Below are 17,909 nucleotides of genomic sequence, written 5' to 3'. Positions count from 1 at the left end.
CTCCAGGTCTCCTACCTTTTCTGCATCTTGGTGCAGGTGATAAAATCAGCCAATGCATAGCTTTTGAATTTACCTTCAATAGGTCCAGCGAAAACCTGGGAGGGAGCGCAGCTTGGGTCAGTTTTCATCCTTGCTCCAGTCAGACCTGATTTGCTGGGAATGGCCACGTGGAACAAACGTGGCTTCTGGGCTCCCTCTCCATGGTCCCTTCAGGCAGGGGCTCTGCCTGGTTGTTGTCAGAATGGTGTTCAGTATCATATCATGCCATGTCTACACCAGAATTACATACTGTAAACATACATCCATGTAATATCCTAGCAAGTATCTAGGATATTCCATCAAATAGTACTCTACAACCCAAGTTTCTCCCCCATACCTGTGGCATCCCCAGTCACTCTGGTATAATGCTTATTATAAGGAAATTCTTTTGATTCTGCCCCCATTTCTCATCATATCAGCTATTTATACATGAGAGAGGAAGGGTAAAACCTAATTTTGTATGATACTTATAACACACAATTTTGGGGGGGGATATGGTTTGATCTACAGAATTGCAGTGAACATACATCTTCCAAGAATTAAAATTCACTATGTATAAAAGATTACATTTCAGGTGATCATGATTTATAGAGTAAAACATAGTTTTAAGGTCCTAAACTGTCACCTGCTGAATGAATGAGATGTGATTTTCGTATTTTAACTCCTTTGGTAAATATTGTGGGCAAAGTGAAAATAAATAAAAGTTCAAGTTGTATAATACAAAGTGGAGTTTTGGGACATTTTCTGTGATATATTCTGCTTCTCTGTCTTGAATATCATGTGAACCAAGAGATGATAAAATGGTATGTCTCTAATTTAGATCAGGGTTGGCAAACTATGGCCCATGGGCCTAATCTAGCCAGTTCCTGTTTTAGTAGATAAAGTTTTATTGGAAGACTGGCACGCCCATTTGTCTCTGGCTGCTTCCGAGCTACAACAGCAGAGGTGAATAGTTGCAACAGAGGCAGTATGGCCTACAAAGCTGAGAACGTTTATTATCTGGCCCATTGCAGAAAAGATTTACACATCCCTGGTCTAGGTCATTTGGGGTCTTAAAGGTGCACCGAGGGATCTTAGCATTCTGTGGGGTGGGCCAGGATCTACCATGGGGCGAGACCCAGCAGGGCAGCGTGTGTGTGACTCCTAGTTCTGCTTGGTCCAGAGTACTCTGGCTGCACTTTTTGCTTTGTCAGCCTTCTGTGTACTTGATAGGAAGAATGAAAGGATTGTCTGACTTAAATGTGTCAAAGCTACTGATTCGAAAGCACAGGAGGGGGCATTCATAAGAGAGACAGGGTCTCTCTGAGTGTGCCGAATTATCTTTATTGTGAACTGAAGTGGTTGGTACTCTGACGTGAAGTCTCCAACTTAAAAAAAATCCTTGATGAGAATTTGGAGGCTGGGATAGACTTCTGTAATTACTGACATGCTGGGAATTGCTTTTAAGTCTCTGGCAGCCCATTTCCCCTTTTTGTAAGCAAAAATGATATACTTCTTGCTGTGCTGCAATCAGATTTAAAAAAGAATATATGACTGAAGTTGATGAATGGGGTGAACTTCATACTCACAAGGCAGTGCCTACAAAGCAAAATGTGCCAAATCCTCCATTTTTGTTCTAAGTCTTAAAACATCAACACATTCATTTAGCCATGAACCTGATGCCATAGAAAATGGCCTTTTACTTGCTAATTTCCTCAAGTATTGCTATTTTTCTAACTTAAATAAAAATCTAAATGTGAGCTGCAAGAGTTACTCAGGGTGGGAAATGGAGCCTTAAGGTTGGGGAGGTAAGGATGAAGCTATTTGGTTTAGTTTCAGTTGCCTAAACTGCAGGTGGCTCTCAAGCTTGCCATGCCTGATGAAGACTGTAAACCACAATACATTATGATATATTATAAGCCAAAAGAATTGGAAGATTTTGCCAATTTGCATGGACAGAAACTTGAGGCATATGTTTGGAAATGAATTTTCAGTGTTTTAGATTACAGAGGATGGAATTTATTATTGGACTAAACACAATTTTTATATATGGATGAAGGTTTACACAGAAGTGTCCAGAAGGTCATCTGGAATGGAAAATCTAGAAGGAATTGGGGGTGGGTAGCACTTGCTTCATTCCAGAAGTTTTATATATATTACCTCATTTAATCCTCATAGTGATCCCCTGAAATGAATATTATCACCCCCATATTACAAAGATGGAAACTGATTAAGAACTTCTCAAGGTCACACAACAAGGAAGGACTTAAGCATATGGCCCATATTTTTCTTGTACACAAAGCTGCCTTATAGGACTAATTTCCTTGAAATTGAGTCACTGTCTGCAACAAAAGAAAAGATAAATTATGAAGTTTTCCTGGAAATAAAGAGGAAACTGTTTCTACATATTAACAAGAGAAAATATATCTGTTTTCACTTTAGCAGCACATATACTAAAATTGTAATGACATACAGAAGGATTAGCCCGGCCCCTACACAAGGATGCCATGCAAATTCGTGAAGCGTTCCATATTTTTTCTAGATACCGGCCTGGGCAAAGAATTTATGAATGAGACCCCAAAGGAAATCATGGCAACAACAAAAATAAATAAATGGGATTTGACTAAACTAAAAAGCTTCTGCATAGCTAAGGAAACAATCAACAGAGCAAATAGACAACCTACAGAATGGGAGAAAATATTTACAAGCTACACATCTGATAAAGAGCTAATAACCAGAATTTACAAAGAACTCAAGCAAATCAGCAAGAACAGAACAACAACCCTATTAAAAACTGGGCAAAAGACATTGAACAGAAGCTTCTCAAAAGAAGACAAACAAATGGCCAATGAGCATATGGAAAAATGCTCAAGGTCACTAATCATCAGAGTAATGCAAATTAAAACCGCAATGAGATATCATCTTACTCCAGTGAGAATGGCTTTTATTAAAAAGTCCAAAAACAATAGATGCTGGCATGGATGCAGAGAGAAAGAAATGCTTATACACTGTTGGTGGGACTGTAAACTAGTACGACCTCTATGGAAAATAGTATGGAGATCCCTCAAAGAACTAAAAGTAGACCAACCATTCGATCCAGCAATCCCACTATTGGATATCTACCCAAAAGAAGAGAAGGCTTTTCATCAAAAAGACACCCTCCCTCAAATGTTTATTGCAGCACAATTCACAATCGCAAAGACGTGGAATAAACCCAAGTGCCCATCAATTCAGAGTAGATTATTAAAATGTGGTATATGTATACCATGGATTACTACTCAGCCATAAAAAAAGATGAGTTAATACCTTTTGCAACAATCTGGATGGAACTGGAGATCATTCTCCTAAGTGAAGTATCTCAAGAATGGAAAAACAAACACCACTTGTACTCACTATTAAATTGGAACTAACCGACAAGCACACATGTGCACAGAGGGTGGTTCACAGACCACTTTGAGCAGCTAGGCACTAAGCCATAGAGTAGCGAATGCCTAATGACAGGAGAGCAGTTTTCCCACCCAAAGGAAAGAAAGAGTTCGACCCCGAGGCAGAAGGAGATGGATCAAAGGGGGGACATGGTTGGACTTGGAAAACAGATGGATGCCTGAGAAGAGAATCCCTGTACTCTGCCCCAGTTCATGTGAGGGAAGAGGGAAATAGATACAGTGTCCTCAGATCCAGAAATTTCTCAAGATTGTCTAGGCTACATTCCTCAGGAGGAATCCAAAGCTGTGGGGGAAGTGAGCTGGCTTCCCAGGGAGTCCTGGGGAGACTAGATGATGCACATTTAATAGGCCTCTTGGGTGGAGAAGTTAGTAGTGGCTGAGACAGCCTTATAGGATCCAAGCTCCAGTGTAGTGTGGGGAAAGCAGCGGAGAGGTCCTGAGCTGTCAAGGGAAGCTGTGACATATGCCGAGTGGGTTAGAAGACTAGAGAGGCCTGGCATGGGGACAAGAAGGACTCAGAGTGTGTGGACCTGGGTGGCGTCCATGGCGGGGGCTACAGCTATCAGTTGATGCCAGAGGCTGACACCCACGTCCAGGTGGCACCAGCTACTCTGACACTACTTATGGAGGACAGGTATGCTCCAGAGGCCACTTTGCCAGTGTCAGGAAGTTAGAAAAGTGAGAGTCTTAAAAGACTGAGGTTTAACAAATGATGACTGAGTTACTTTTTTTTTTTTTTTTCTTTTTTGAGACAGAGTCTCACTCTGTTCCCGGATCTAGAGTGCCGTGGCGTCAGCCTAGCTCACAGCAACCTCAAACTCCTGGGCTCAAGTGATCCTCTTGCCTCAGCCTCCCGAGTAGCTGGGACTATAGGCATGTGCCACCATGCCCGGCTGATTTTTTTCTATATGTATTTTTAGTTGTCCATATAATTTCTTTCTATCTTTTTAGTAGAGAAGGGGTCATGATTTTGCTCAGGCCAGTCTCAAACTCCTGAGATCAAACGATCCACCCCCCTCAGCCTCCCAGAGTGCTAGGATTACAGGCGTGAGCCACCGCGCCCCGCTGACTGAGTTACTTTTAATTGCCAAGATTAAGTTAATTGTACCTTTATCCTCCGCTAGGGGGTAGAATTAAGAATTTGTACCTTACATTGAAATTCAGTTATAGAATACAAAATTATATTTTTGTATATCAAATATAAAGTTATATTTTGCATGTGGTCTTTTAATAGTTGCTGTAATAATTTATCAGAATCACCCACATTATCTTTTTTGACATTAGTGACTAAGCTATACTTTTTTGAATAACAGGTGTTAGACACAGTGTTTTTTATGTATATTATTTTACTTAATTCTGGAGGTATGTACAATTATTTAATATTGTGGAACAGGTGCCATTTTTATCCCACATTTTGTAATTGAGGAAAATGAGGCTCAGAGAAATTAGGTGACTTGTCCAAGGTCACACAACTGATAAATGAATGGGGCTGGAGTTAGTAATTCAGCATCCATTTTGGATTTGCAGAGCTTGGCATGGGGCTGGACACATAATAAGAGCACTATAGTATTTGAATGAATGATGGTACAAATGTGTAGTGGTGTCAGCTGACCAGCTGGTATGTTGGGAATCCTGTTAAGAGCAAAGTAAGAAAAGAAAAATCAATCAGAGGTGGAGCCTCCTCAACAGTGAATTTGCTAATTCTAATGAGCTAATGTGCTAATTCTATTAATAACTAAGAAGGGAGCCTCTGGGAATACTTCTGAGTCCTGTCAGAAAATACACAGAAAATAAAAGAGTAGGATTCTATAAACTTATGTTTTAGAAGTGAAAAATGAATATTTTGTGGTTCAGGGACTTTCGAGGGATATTGTTAACTCTTGGGCTGAGTATAATGTGGGGGGCTTTGGAATATGTGAACATTCAGATTAGTTTATGCCTCTTAGAGTCACTTTACAATGTCCCATCATGCTGCTGAAATCCACAGGCAGAATAAGAAGGGGAGAGCCTTCCAGAGCAGACGTAAAAAAAATTACAGCCAGCTCTGTGGCGCAAAGCTGTGCCAATTTCTAACTTGGGCGCCAGCCCTCTCCTAAGTCGTCTAACCTAACTGGCAGTACTTTGGTTTCCACTTTGCATTTGGGTCCCTGTTAATCCAATTAAAACACCAATCCTATATGTAGGTAATACATCTCTTATTAAGACCTTGAGATTAAGTTTCTAATTAAGAGCTTTTCTTCATCTCTCAGAAGCACAATTCCTGTTGAAAACTTACGGTTTTCAAGTTTGGGGACTCGTTAGAGCTTGTATCTCACATGTAGAGAGAAGGCTCTTTACGTGAAAGTCTGAGCTTGTGTGCAAGCAAGTGAACATTTCCAGAGCCTTTGGATTGCTGTGTATGTTTGGCCTGGACTGAACTGAGAGTGGTCTGTATACCTACAGTTATCTCTCAAGCCTCCCAGTCATAACTGAGGGCTACGGAGTCCCAAAGTTGGTGTAAATTAAGACAACCATTCTGGGAACCAGCTTGTCAACATAAATGAGTCTTACCCTTTGATTCTGTTATTCCACTTCTGGAATGTATCCTTTGGAGATAGTACAGAAAAAAATTTGTGCCCAAAGTTATTTAGAACAATTCTTCCCTTCTTTGAAAAGAGAAAACTTAAATAAGTTTTCTTAAATAATTTTTTAAATAAGAGAAAATTTTTATTTATTAATTTTATTATGTATTTATTATTTTGAGACAGGATCTCACTCTGTCACCCAGGCTGGAGTGTAGTGGCATAGCTCACTGCAGTCTCGAACTGCTGGGCTCAGCTCAGGCGATCCTCCTCCCTCGCCTCCTGAGTAGCTGGATTACAGGCTTGAGCCACTGTGCATGGCCTGAGAAAACTTTTTTGTTCATTAAAATTAAAAAAAAAAAATTTTTTTTTTTGAGGCAGGGTTTTGCTCTGTAACCCGGGCTAGAGTGCAGTGGCGTCATCATAGCTCACCTCAAACTCCTGAGCTCAAGTGATCCTCCTGCCTCCTGAGTACCTGGGACAACAGGTGCATGCTGCCACACCCATTTATTTTTTGCATGCTACCACACCTGTTCTATTTTTTGTGGAGACTGGGTTTTGCTGTAGCTCAGGCAGGTCTCAAACTCCTGGCCTCAAGTGATCTTCCTGCCTTGATCTCCCAAAGTGTTACGATTACAGGCATGAACCACCACACCCATCTAGAAAACTTTTTTTAAATAAGAGAAAACTTAAAATTTTCTAAGAAGAAGGTTAGCTGTGATAGAATATTATCATCAAATTCCAGTGATAGAGTAGCCATCAAAATGATTTAAAAATTACCAAGGAAGGTACTTTATTACTTGTGCATATTCTTTCAACCTCATTCAAGTTATTATCCTGTTTTTCAGTCTTGAGACATTGGAGTAGGCTGTGGAGCCAGCGTTTATGAGCACATAATTCCTTCTTACAGTAAGTAGCTGGTAAAGTGTAGCAGCTGAAGCAGTTGTCTATAGTTGGAGAGTTGGCTGTGGCTCACACTGTCCCTAGATGTGGAGCCTGGGGCTACTTAGCCAGCACCACCTGAACAAGGTACTCTTGAAATTGCTGAACGGCTGACATCCTCATAGATTCCTTGGGATGCCCATAAACATAATGTCCACATTTTTTAAAGTTTTGTATTTATTTTCAAATAAAAATTATTTTAGTTTTTTTGGATAGTTTGAACCTATAGCCTTGAAAACTGCTTTTGTAATTTCAGTGTTATTCCCACATAATATTTGCCTTAGTTGGGCAAATGTAAGGCATGCCTCTCTTAGAACTTACCATTTTAGACTGTAATTCTTTGATTTTTCGTTTCCACAATCACTGCTAGGTTTGTGGTGGTTCTTCAGGCTTAAACTCAAATGACATGTATGGAAGGCATCAGAAATAACTTTCACACACTCTTCATTTGTGTTTGTGCAAAAATACAATGATAAAAATAAAATTTACAGAGATGAACAGTAACATTAAGATCAATTTGTATTCAGATTGAAATTATAATAACCATCGGAACTTGAAGAAAAGTATTAAGTTTTAAGATCAATATTTATTCTAACTGTAATAGGATGTCCTTTTAGCCTAATAGGCACTTAACATGAAGCCTCCAGACTTTCCATGGTAGAATTTTAATGCTGGAGAAAAGGAGCAAGGGGAGTGCTTCTGGCTCACCTCCCATTTCCCCCCACACCTTGGGTTTCAAAGACAGACCTGCTGTGGGACTTGACAGGCTGCAGGGCCATCCTGGGAGCCAGCACAAGTCACTTCACTTGCTGGAGCCCTGGTATAAAATGTCGAGGCAGGAGTTGGATTAGACCAGAATTTCCCAAACGTTGTTTTGAGAAACTTCACTGCTCTCTGAGGAGTTCAGAGGTATCCACAAGTAAAGAGTTTCCCTGACCAAATGCAAGTGAGAAATGCCGTGTCTCCCTTTGGAGATTCCCAGTATGGGTTTGCATATTTAGGACTGTGAGATGTCTTTAATAAAGATGTGTTTTCCACAGTGTTTCACCCAGTATGTCTTAAATGCATTTCACAACAGAGTCCTATTATCAAGGAACGTGTTTTGGGAAACATTGAACTAAGTCTCTTCTGAGCTCCAAGATTCTGGGGTTTTAAGTATGTCATCCAAATGTTGCTTAGTAACAGTACAGCCACCTCATTTGCCCACTAGATGGCACCCTTGAATGAGATTTATTTTTTCTTTTTGACTGGTTTCTCTTTGGACATTTTTGGACTTGCTTTTCCCATGTATCAGGAGAGTGCAGATCAGTTATTAAATTGTTTTTAAGGCCATTCTGGTAACATTTTACAAGCTATTTAAAATAAAACAATTGTGTCAACTGTAGGGATCGATACCAGTCCAGACTGAAATGGTATATGAATTTTTCTCACTAGAGCTAACTCTTTTAGAAAAGCATTCGAACAATACTAGTATGTCTTACATTTTTCATGTTAAATCAGAGTTTAGCCAGACAAAATTTAATTGGACATTTGGGTTGTTCTATTGATTTACCTGAAATGTTGGATTGTGAGGTTTTTGGGAAATCTAGTGGTAATTGGGAACCTTCTTTAGTTTCTATAGTGGATAAGAAATGTCTCCAGCCATTATATGTGTGTAACTGTGAGATCACTGCAATATTGCATTTAGATGGCAGGGCACTTTTTAGAAAGTCTCACTCTGTAGGCAGCATGTGTTAAGTGGTCTCTTAAAGTTTCCTTCATGTTCTAGTAAATTTTTGATTGGCTCTTTATTAAAAATAATTTACTATTGGACATTAAGATTTTGCTGATCTGCAGGTCCATCAGTTAGTCTGTCTTTCCCTGGGTCTCACTGTTGTAAGCTTAAAGCACTTTAGCAACCCTCCCATCGTCTGCTTGGAGTTCGTGGAATTTCGCACATCAGTTTAAGTGTGCCCAGGAGTTTTGGAAAATGAAGGCAACTTTACTCGGGAATAGTCATGCTTCGAGTTTATTCAACTGAAGGATGTTTACCTATTAGAAATGTGTGCCTTTTTAATGACGGACAGGGAGCTTTTAAAAATATAATGAGGAGGCTTCCTGAACTGCTTCCTGAATTACCTGAAATATGTGGGGGATGGGGGAGGTGAGCAGCCTAACTCTGGGACTGGAGCCTCATCCTGCTCTTTCAATGCTGCCTTTTGAAGGTGAAATCTTTGTAAGGCCTTTGATATCTTATTCGAGGAAAGAGTCTTTCTAAACTCCAAATAGCACCCCAGGGAGTTAAACTTCCCATACTTCCTGAAGGTAAGTTGTCTGAATTGTAATTTTCTTAGCGTGACTATCTAATCTGCTCCCATCTCTTGCTTCATGTTGTCTGTCTTCTCTTAGCTTTTTTCCTCCATAATGTTCAGCATGGCGTGGGCCTTAGTTTTTAGTTTATCTTTAGGCTTTAGATTTTTAGGTGGTATGGTGCAAAACCATTTGTGGGTTGCACTCTTACTGTATAAGAATATCCATTTAAGAAATTTGATGCAGATTAAATGAGTGTGGTTTATAATGGAAATGCCAGATAAAATGGATACTAATCTTAGTTAATACATATTGAACACTATTGTTCCAGGCACTGTGCCCAGCATTTTACATGTATTAGCTCATATAATCCTCATGGCAACCTGTAGGGGGTAGATGCTATTTCTCTGGCATTTTCAATTGAAGAAACTGAGAGTTAGAAAGGATAAGTAACTTAACTAATGTCACACGGTGTGTAAGTGGCCAAGCAAGAACTGCAGACTCTCATGCCTCATGTTTTATCAGCACATGAATGATACGAAATATTTGCATCTTAAATGTTTTGTGGAGCATGCGTATGCATCCCTGGTAAGGTCCAGGCAGGCTAGGCCCAGCAGCCACAAGGTAGCAGGAAATCTCCTGATAATGAGAACTCAACTGCCAATTTTGCTCTCAGCTCTAGATACCAAGATTTCTTGGCCTGATGGCCTCATATTCAAATATGTTTGGCCGTGTTTCCCAAAACACTGAGTTACTATACTTTGCATTAACAGTGCTTGGCTTTGTCTTTTATGCAGAAAGCCCCTCCAGGCCTCTGTAATGTGCTAAAAAAGATCTTGTCTAAAACTCATGAAAATAAATAACATAAAACTGTTCTGAATAAATTTGAGTTAAGTGAACAGAACCCTTTTCTGTGTACATGTATTGCATACATACAGTTGTGTGTGCCCGTGAACACACGTTCTGTCGCTGGGCCTAGGACCAATATCCTCGTAAGTGAAGGACATCTCAGAATTTCCATTATAAATTATTTTTAGGGGTTATAACTAATACCATAAAAAAATTCACTCCTTCCTGGAACTTACTTTATTGTGTTTACAGGATTAGTTTTTGCAAGGAAGCATGTAGATGTGAATGTATCTTTGCCTTAGCCATTGGGGTTGGTGCAAATGTTTGCATAATTGTTGGCAAGGATGCGAGGGCTGTCGGAAGTAGACCAGGGAGCTCAAAGATTCAGGGGGAAGGAGTAACGTATCAGTTAGATTTAGGATGCCTGAAGGGCAAATACAAAATCTGATCTTGAGTGTTGACTATAAATAGGAAGTCTACGCAGCATATCCCTAAATTCTGTGGGTCAATCTCATTTTTTTAAAGAAATTAATAGGAAGGAATGGAAAAAGTATTAGAATTATTAGACAAAGGAACATAGGTTTATTTTTACCACCAAGATCAAGACTCAACTCAAAAGTCCTCTGGTCTGGAAAACCTGCAATAATTACAAAAATGTGTTGAGCGTGTGCTATATCTGAGGCAGTGTGCTCTTTGCATGCATTTTCTCGTTTGTTCCACTGAAGAATTTTACAGATGAAGAATCCATTTTACAAATGAAGAAGCCAAACATCGGAGGAACTAAATAACTTGCTCACGGTCACACAGTAGGAGCCAGCAGAAGAGGTGATCGACTCAGGGGTGCAAGAGCCTGCAGTCTGTAGTGTGGTGCACCCAGCCATTCCTGATTCCCCCTTGGGCACTGACTGTCACCCAGTTGTTCTCGGCTCTGGGGCTCATTAGAACCATCTGAGACGCTTACTTCCCATTCCCCACTTTATTCCTGGTCAGTCTTCAATAGTTGTGAGGTTGATTGTTTCTCTGGAGAAAGCTTAATTAATTTATAATCCACGCATTTAAAATTTGCACCAGTTTGTATGGACTGGGCAAAAGTTTGCCTTTGCAAAGGATTTTCTAAGCAAATTAATAGATTACACTGGAGCATAAGGGACATGTTTTTTTCTATTAAAGACCACAAACAACTTTCAAGCATACTAGAAAACTATTAATTATAAACAGATTGATAGGTGAATTTCAGGTCATTTTTACATCCATTAAATATACTTAAGTACTTTTAATCCCCAACATATTATTGGCCTGATTAAATAGTTGCTTTTAAAATGTTTTTTTTTTTCCTAAGAAAACTACTCTATAATTCTACCTTTTGATGTAAAAAATTTGGGTTCTTCCCAGCTTTAGCTGAAATTACTGTTTGCTGTGTGATGCACTTTAAGTCTTCTTAATGTCATTTTGTAGCTGGATGCTTTGTCCCATCCACAAGATTTCAAATTTTTTAAAAGCAAGGATCTCATCTCTTATTATTTTAGTACCTATGCCAGTTTTTAGTTCTCTGCACTCTGCAGGTGCTCTGTGAATGCATGCTCTTGACCAAGGCAGTGCCTTCTTGGGCAAAATAAAACTTCGTTTGAGGAAAATGCAGAGCTCCATTCAGTTTGTAGGTAGCAGATGGCTGGTCACGCTCATGGGTTGTTGCCATAGCCCATGTCCATGGGATCCATCCCTGCCAAGCCACACCAATTGTTAAATAGGTGAATTTTACTCCTGGGAAGATGCAAGAGCTCCTGCTGTACAAATGATACATCCTTAAATGTTTGCTGGGTCTCCTGGATGGTTCCAGTCACAAAGTAGGGGAGACATGGAGAGAACCTGTATCTCTTCTACTGCCATCAATTTTGCACATTTCCAGAAAGGCAAAATAGTCTGTCTAGTAATTAAGAGCTAAGGGTCTGACACCAATGGACTCAGGCTCAATACATTGTTCTACCACTTAGCACTTTTCTTCTCTGAATATTTCCCCATCTGTAAAATGCAGGATTGTGAAGATTAACTGAGTTAACCTATAACCGTGATTGGAATAGTGGATGGCCAACTGTAAACCTCAATATATGTTACCTTTTACTATTGTTATTATAAAATGAAACTAATAAGCTTAGAGCAGTGGTTATCAACAGGGGGATATTCTGTCCCCCAGGGAATATTTGGCAATGATTGGAGACAATTTTGATTGTCACAAGGTGGGGTATGTGTGTGGGAGGGGCGCTACTGACATCTAGTGGGTAGAGGCGAGGGCCACTGCTGAACATCCTACAGTGCACAGGACGGCCCTCCACAGCAAAAGGTTATCTGGCCTGCAATGTCAGCGGTGTCAAGGTTTAGAAACTCTCATTTAGAGCCTCATAAATACCAGTAAACAAAGAAAGTTGAAATGTTAAGTCATCTTGGTATATTATAGGAAGGCAACTCATGAAAATAAGTATTTCATTTAAGAATTTGAAGAAAAGACTATGATGACTGGTGAATAAGCATCACTTGGGAAAGATAAGGGAAGTTTGCTTGTAGCACATAGCCCACCTTGGGACATCAGAGTTGGTGGAATAAGGTTGAAAAGCCATGCAGCTGCTATTTGGGGATTAAGCTGCCAAAAGGCATGTTCCTCCTGCTACTTCTGGAGCTACCTTATAAAGAAGCATTTAGATAGTGAAGGAACTTTTGTTGTTTTTTTAAATATAACTAAAGGTGTGTTTCCATTAAAACACACACACACAAATATAGGTTTGGCAAACTGTGTACAATGTTAAGTTTGGGTCATTTGGAAATAATCAATAATCCATTGCCAATAGTACAAGCAGTACATTGGCTGCTATACTGATGTACACTGGGTCCCTTCTTTATTTCTCAAAAATCAAGTTCCAACATTTGAGGATGAGTAGAGATCATTTTTGTAATGAATAAATGCATATTTTGCTCTGTTCTTTGCTATAAATGCAATTAGTTTTGAAGACCAGTGTTGGAATGATCTCTAGTGCCCTGAAATGTGAGCAGAGCTTGTATTATGTAATAAATTTATATTTCATTTATAATATAGTCATGTATTGCCCAATGACTGCAACACATTCTGAGAAATGCATCATTAGGCAATTTCATTGTAGTGCAAACATCATAGAGTGTACGCACACAAACCTCATTAGTACAGCCTACCACTCACCTTGGCCATGTGCTGTAGCCTGTAACTTCCAGGCTACAAACCTGCACAGCATGTGACTGTGCTCAATACTGTAGGCAGTTGTAACACAATGGTGAGCACCTGTATATTTAAACATATCTAAAAGGCACAGTAATAATATGGTATAAAAGATAAAAAAAAAATGGTACACCTATATAGGGCACTTACCTGAATGGAGCTTGCAGGACTGGAAGTTGCTGTGGGTGAGTCAGTGAGTGCTGAGTGAATGTGAAGGCCTAGGACATTACTGTACACTACTATAGACTTTATAAACACTGTATGCTTAGGCTATGCTAAGTTTATAAAAAACTTTTTTCTTCAATAATGAATTTACCTTAGTTTATAAAATTTTTACTTTATAAACTTTTTAATTTTAAAAGTGTAATTTTTAAACCTTTGACTCTTGTAATAGCACTTAGCTTAAAATACACATTGTAGAGCTACAAAAATATTTTCTTTATATTGTTATTCTGTAAAATTTTTCTATTTAAAAATTTTTAAATTTTTTTATAATACATTTTTAATTAGCTTAATTCAGTTACTCAATAAATCATATATAAATTAATTCACAATGATCATAGATGGCTTGTATAGTGACTGGCACACAGTAGTTAATAAATCACATAAATTATACTTAATCATATCGTCATTAGTTATTGTGATAATTTTAAGTTTGTCTAAATATCTTTTTTTTTTAAATTTTCCACATAAGCTTCATTTTATTTTATTTTATTTATTTTATTTTATTTTATTTTTTTATTTCAGCTCATTATGGGGGTACAAAAGTTCAGGTTATATATATTGCCCATGCCTCCCGATTTTTTTTTTTTTTTTTTTTTACTTTTTAAATGTTTTTGTTAAAAACTAAGACACTAACACACACATTAGCGTAGGCCAACACAGGGTCAGGATCATCAATATCCTTGTCTTCTAAATTTCACATCTTGTCCCACTGGAAGGTCTTCAGGGCCAATAACACACATGGAACTGTCATCTCCTATGACAACAATGCCTTCTTCTGGAATACCTCCTGAAGGATCTGCCTGGGGCTGTTTTACAGTTAAATTTTTTAAAAATATAAATTGAAGGAATACACTCTAAAATAATGATAAAAAGTCTAATAAATACATACATCAGTAACATAGTGGTTTATCATTATCAAGTAATTTGTACTGTACATAGTTATATGTGCTGTACTTTTATATGACTGACATGGCAGTAGATTTATTTACACCAGCATCACCACAAACACTTGAATAATGCCATGTGCTACAAGATTATGATGTCTATGATGTCACCAGGCAACAGGCATTTTTCAGCTCTGTTATAATCTTATGGGACCACTGTTGTATATGTAGTTCATCATTGACTGAAAATGTCATTATGTGATGCATGACTCTCTCTTTATTAATGTAATATATATTGAAAATATTATAAAATCTTTAGAATCCACCCTCTTTGGTCTGGCACCCCAGGCATTTCACAATTGGATCCCAGCCTACCTGCTGAGCCTTGTCTTCCCCCGTAGTCCTCACCCACACTGTGCTCTCCAGGAGAGTGACGACAATGCTAAGTCAACTTTGGAGGTAGTTTTCTGCCCCTAAAGGGAACTTGTCCTACTCTCAGATATATCACTTGGCACAGAATAGGCATTCAGTAAACGCTCGGTGAATGCATAATAATAGCTCTGCTTGTAGAGCATGTGCAGATGCAGCCAGGCACTGTGCCTCCCTGCCTTTGTGCCTGTATTCCTCTCTTACCCCCAAAGGTTTTCTCTTATTTCCTCTTCAAAGCCAATCCTGTCCAACTAATCCGCTTCTCTTCACGAGTCCAAAGAACTGGGTTTTTCTTGCATTTGCCTTTTGTTAGAGCTTGTTACAACTTTGCCCTTGCCCCTGGTATTGTGTATGGCTCAAGGTAAGGAGCCACAACTGTGAGTCCTTCTGTTGCCCCAGAACACAGTAAATACCCAGGTCCCGACTGAGTAATTCACTGGGGTTTTCTCTTATCATCAACTTGAGTTTCTGTTTGCTATCATGCTATTTACTGTGTGTTCACTTTGAAATGAGTCTAAGGAGATTAAGTCTAAGTATACTCTCAGCTCTTTGAGGGTAGAGGCTGTGTCTAATCCCACTTGGTAGCCCCTAATCTAGAGTACCACAGAGAGCATGCCCAACAGATGTCTGGGTAGTGATTGATGCCTAGAAATTACTTCTAGGTGGTTACAATTCCTTTGTTATGTATTGTTTCTGGTATGAAAGGCAGTTGATGGTCCTCAAAGTGTCTGTCCAATGAACTTAATCAGGGAGATAGATGGAGTTACTCTCTGTTAGACATACAGCTAGTACGAGACTAATTTATATACTAAATCTTAATTTATAAAAAGAAGACTAAAATGAAGGGTGTAGAGCATCCTCTGGAAATGGAAATTAGCCTGGATAAGGACAAATGTGGAAAAGTATATGTGTCAGAAGAACTTTCAGCTTGATTTAACACATTAACTGTCATGTGAGTTGTATTTAACTCACACTGGTTTTGAGCTTGGGGCCTTGTGAAGCGTATATAACTCACATGTCTCTTCACCTTGGGAGCCGTGTGAACTATTTTTCAAGTTCCATATGACTCATGCACAGAAAACAATCAAAAATAACATTTTTCATTAAATTTGACAGGATCATTTTATTTTCGAAGTTTTTATTCTGTTTTTAATAAAACACTGTGGCCCCAAGGAAAAATTATTTTTTCTAGTATGGCAGTCAATGTGTTAAAAGTATGCTACTCTTTAAAATCTACCAATGGGCATATATTAACTGCTTTGTACTTGGCACCAGGAGCCTCAGGGAGAGGAAGACCAGCTTACAATATGGCTGCTGCCCTCTAGGGTCTTATACTCTAGAGCATAGCTCAGCAAATTTTTTCTGAAAGGACCAGATGATAAATATTTCAGGCTTTGAGGGCCATTCAGTCTCTTACAGTTATTCAACTCTGCCGTTGTAGCATGGAAGCAGCAACCACACACAACACATAAACGAATGAGCTTGAGTGTGTTCAGATAAAGCTTTATTTATAAAGCTGGCAGTCGGGGTATAGCCTGCATGCTATCATTCCTTGACCCCTGCTCTAGAGTGTAGAGAGTGTATGTATGTGGATATGCCTATATATATAAACTAGTGTTGGGGTGTGTGGTTTTTTTCTGCCATTTGTAGGAACTTTGAGATGGAAGAGAAAGCTGGGCCACAGTAGTAGGGGAGAGACTTGGTGAGGTAAAGGGGGGACCATGTATCTGTCTTTGATCATATGCATAGTTTTCTTTATTCCTATTTCCTGTCAAGAAAGTTGTTTGTAAAGTCATTCATTTTTTTCATTTATTCTACAAGTATTTGCCAAGTCAGTGGTCATTATATACAAATGTTCATTCTTGCTTTTTTGAGTTTAATAGCTAGATGTGTTTTCCATATTTAAATTACTCACTTTACATATTTTAGCATCTCTGAAGTTGGAATGCATCTTGCAGTTAATGGCACTGTTACAAGGTTTTACTTTCTCTGAGAATATAAATTAAGATGTGTCTTACGGTTGATAGTGGCTTACATTCAGAAGAAATATGGTAGACGTTTTAGCACTCACTGCCTTAAATATTTTCTAGAACAGGGTCATTTATTTTAGATATTTTAATTTTTACATTTATATTTACTCAGTGACTTACTAGACACAAAGATTCTGAGAATATTTTTAAGCAACAATTGGAAATGCATTTTTTAAAAAATTAATTTCTTCAGTCCTGACAGAGATTAGTGACTTTACGTGTCTCTGCTAATGTTCTGTTAAATAAACTTCCCATGTCAAGCACAGCTTTTTGTGTACTGCTTTGGTAATTTTGGCTTACTTCACAGATTTTCTTCATAAAGGTAAAATACAGACTGAAATTACACATACAGTTCCGTGGCCCAGTGAAGAACCTGGTCATAGTCCTCTGTGTCCATTACCTATAACTTTCCCTTAGCTGGAAGTGCAGAATTTGAGAACAGGTGTTGGAATATGTGTGTTTCCCCTCCATTTGTCTCATTTTTATTTCATTGCTCTCAGATTTTCTAAAACTATGAAGCTCTTTATGCAGGACTGGCCTAATTAGGCAAGCTTGGGAAGGTTTGTAAAAGGTTTAATGTTCCCCCTCTTTCCTGTCTGTATAAATCAATTAAAATGGACTATGAAGAAACTTGCACTCAAATATTGTGTAACTGTAGATTTCATTGCTACGTGTTTGTTTTCTACATTCAAGGAGGAGTTTCCGCTTAAATGTATTTATGATTTACGGTAGCCAGAGATACATTTCAACCAGGTCTGTGATATATGGGAATAGGACATAATATAGAAACGTTATTTATGCCTCTGATCAGAGGGGGAAAGCCGTTTTTTATACTGTACTTACGGTTTAAGCAGTGTGCATAGTAAGCACATCTGTCTTTGTAATTAGTATTAAAAAAAGAATCAGAAAAATTAAAACTCAGATTAGTATTTCACAGCTGACATCTCTACATACTTCTAAGTTAATGCTCCTGAGTAACAATAGTAAATACTCCT

The 17,909-nt window shown here is 38.6% G+C and overlaps 1 protein-coding gene and 1 non-coding gene across 3 annotated transcripts in view; both read left to right on the top strand.

The window, feature by feature from the left end:
* The window catches only part of ERC2 (ELKS/RAB6-interacting/CAST family member 2), an 887,395-nt gene that overhangs the window by 189,641 nt on the left and 679,845 nt on the right, over positions 1 to 17,909 (top strand). The gene's annotated exons all lie outside the window — the stretch shown is intronic.
* Positions 2,448 to 2,555, top strand: LOC138388863 (U6 spliceosomal RNA). Its single transcript, XR_011234339.1, has one exon. It is a non-coding gene; the product is annotated as a U6 spliceosomal RNA (small nuclear RNA).

Source organism: Eulemur rufifrons, chromosome 7 (assembly GCF_041146395.1).
Source record: "Eulemur rufifrons isolate Redbay chromosome 7, OSU_ERuf_1, whole genome shotgun sequence".
NCBI lineage: Eukaryota > Metazoa > Chordata > Mammalia > Primates > Lemuridae > Eulemur > Eulemur rufifrons.
Note: the sequence above shows the minus strand (reverse complement) of the source record. Positions and strands in the feature narration are given on the sequence as shown.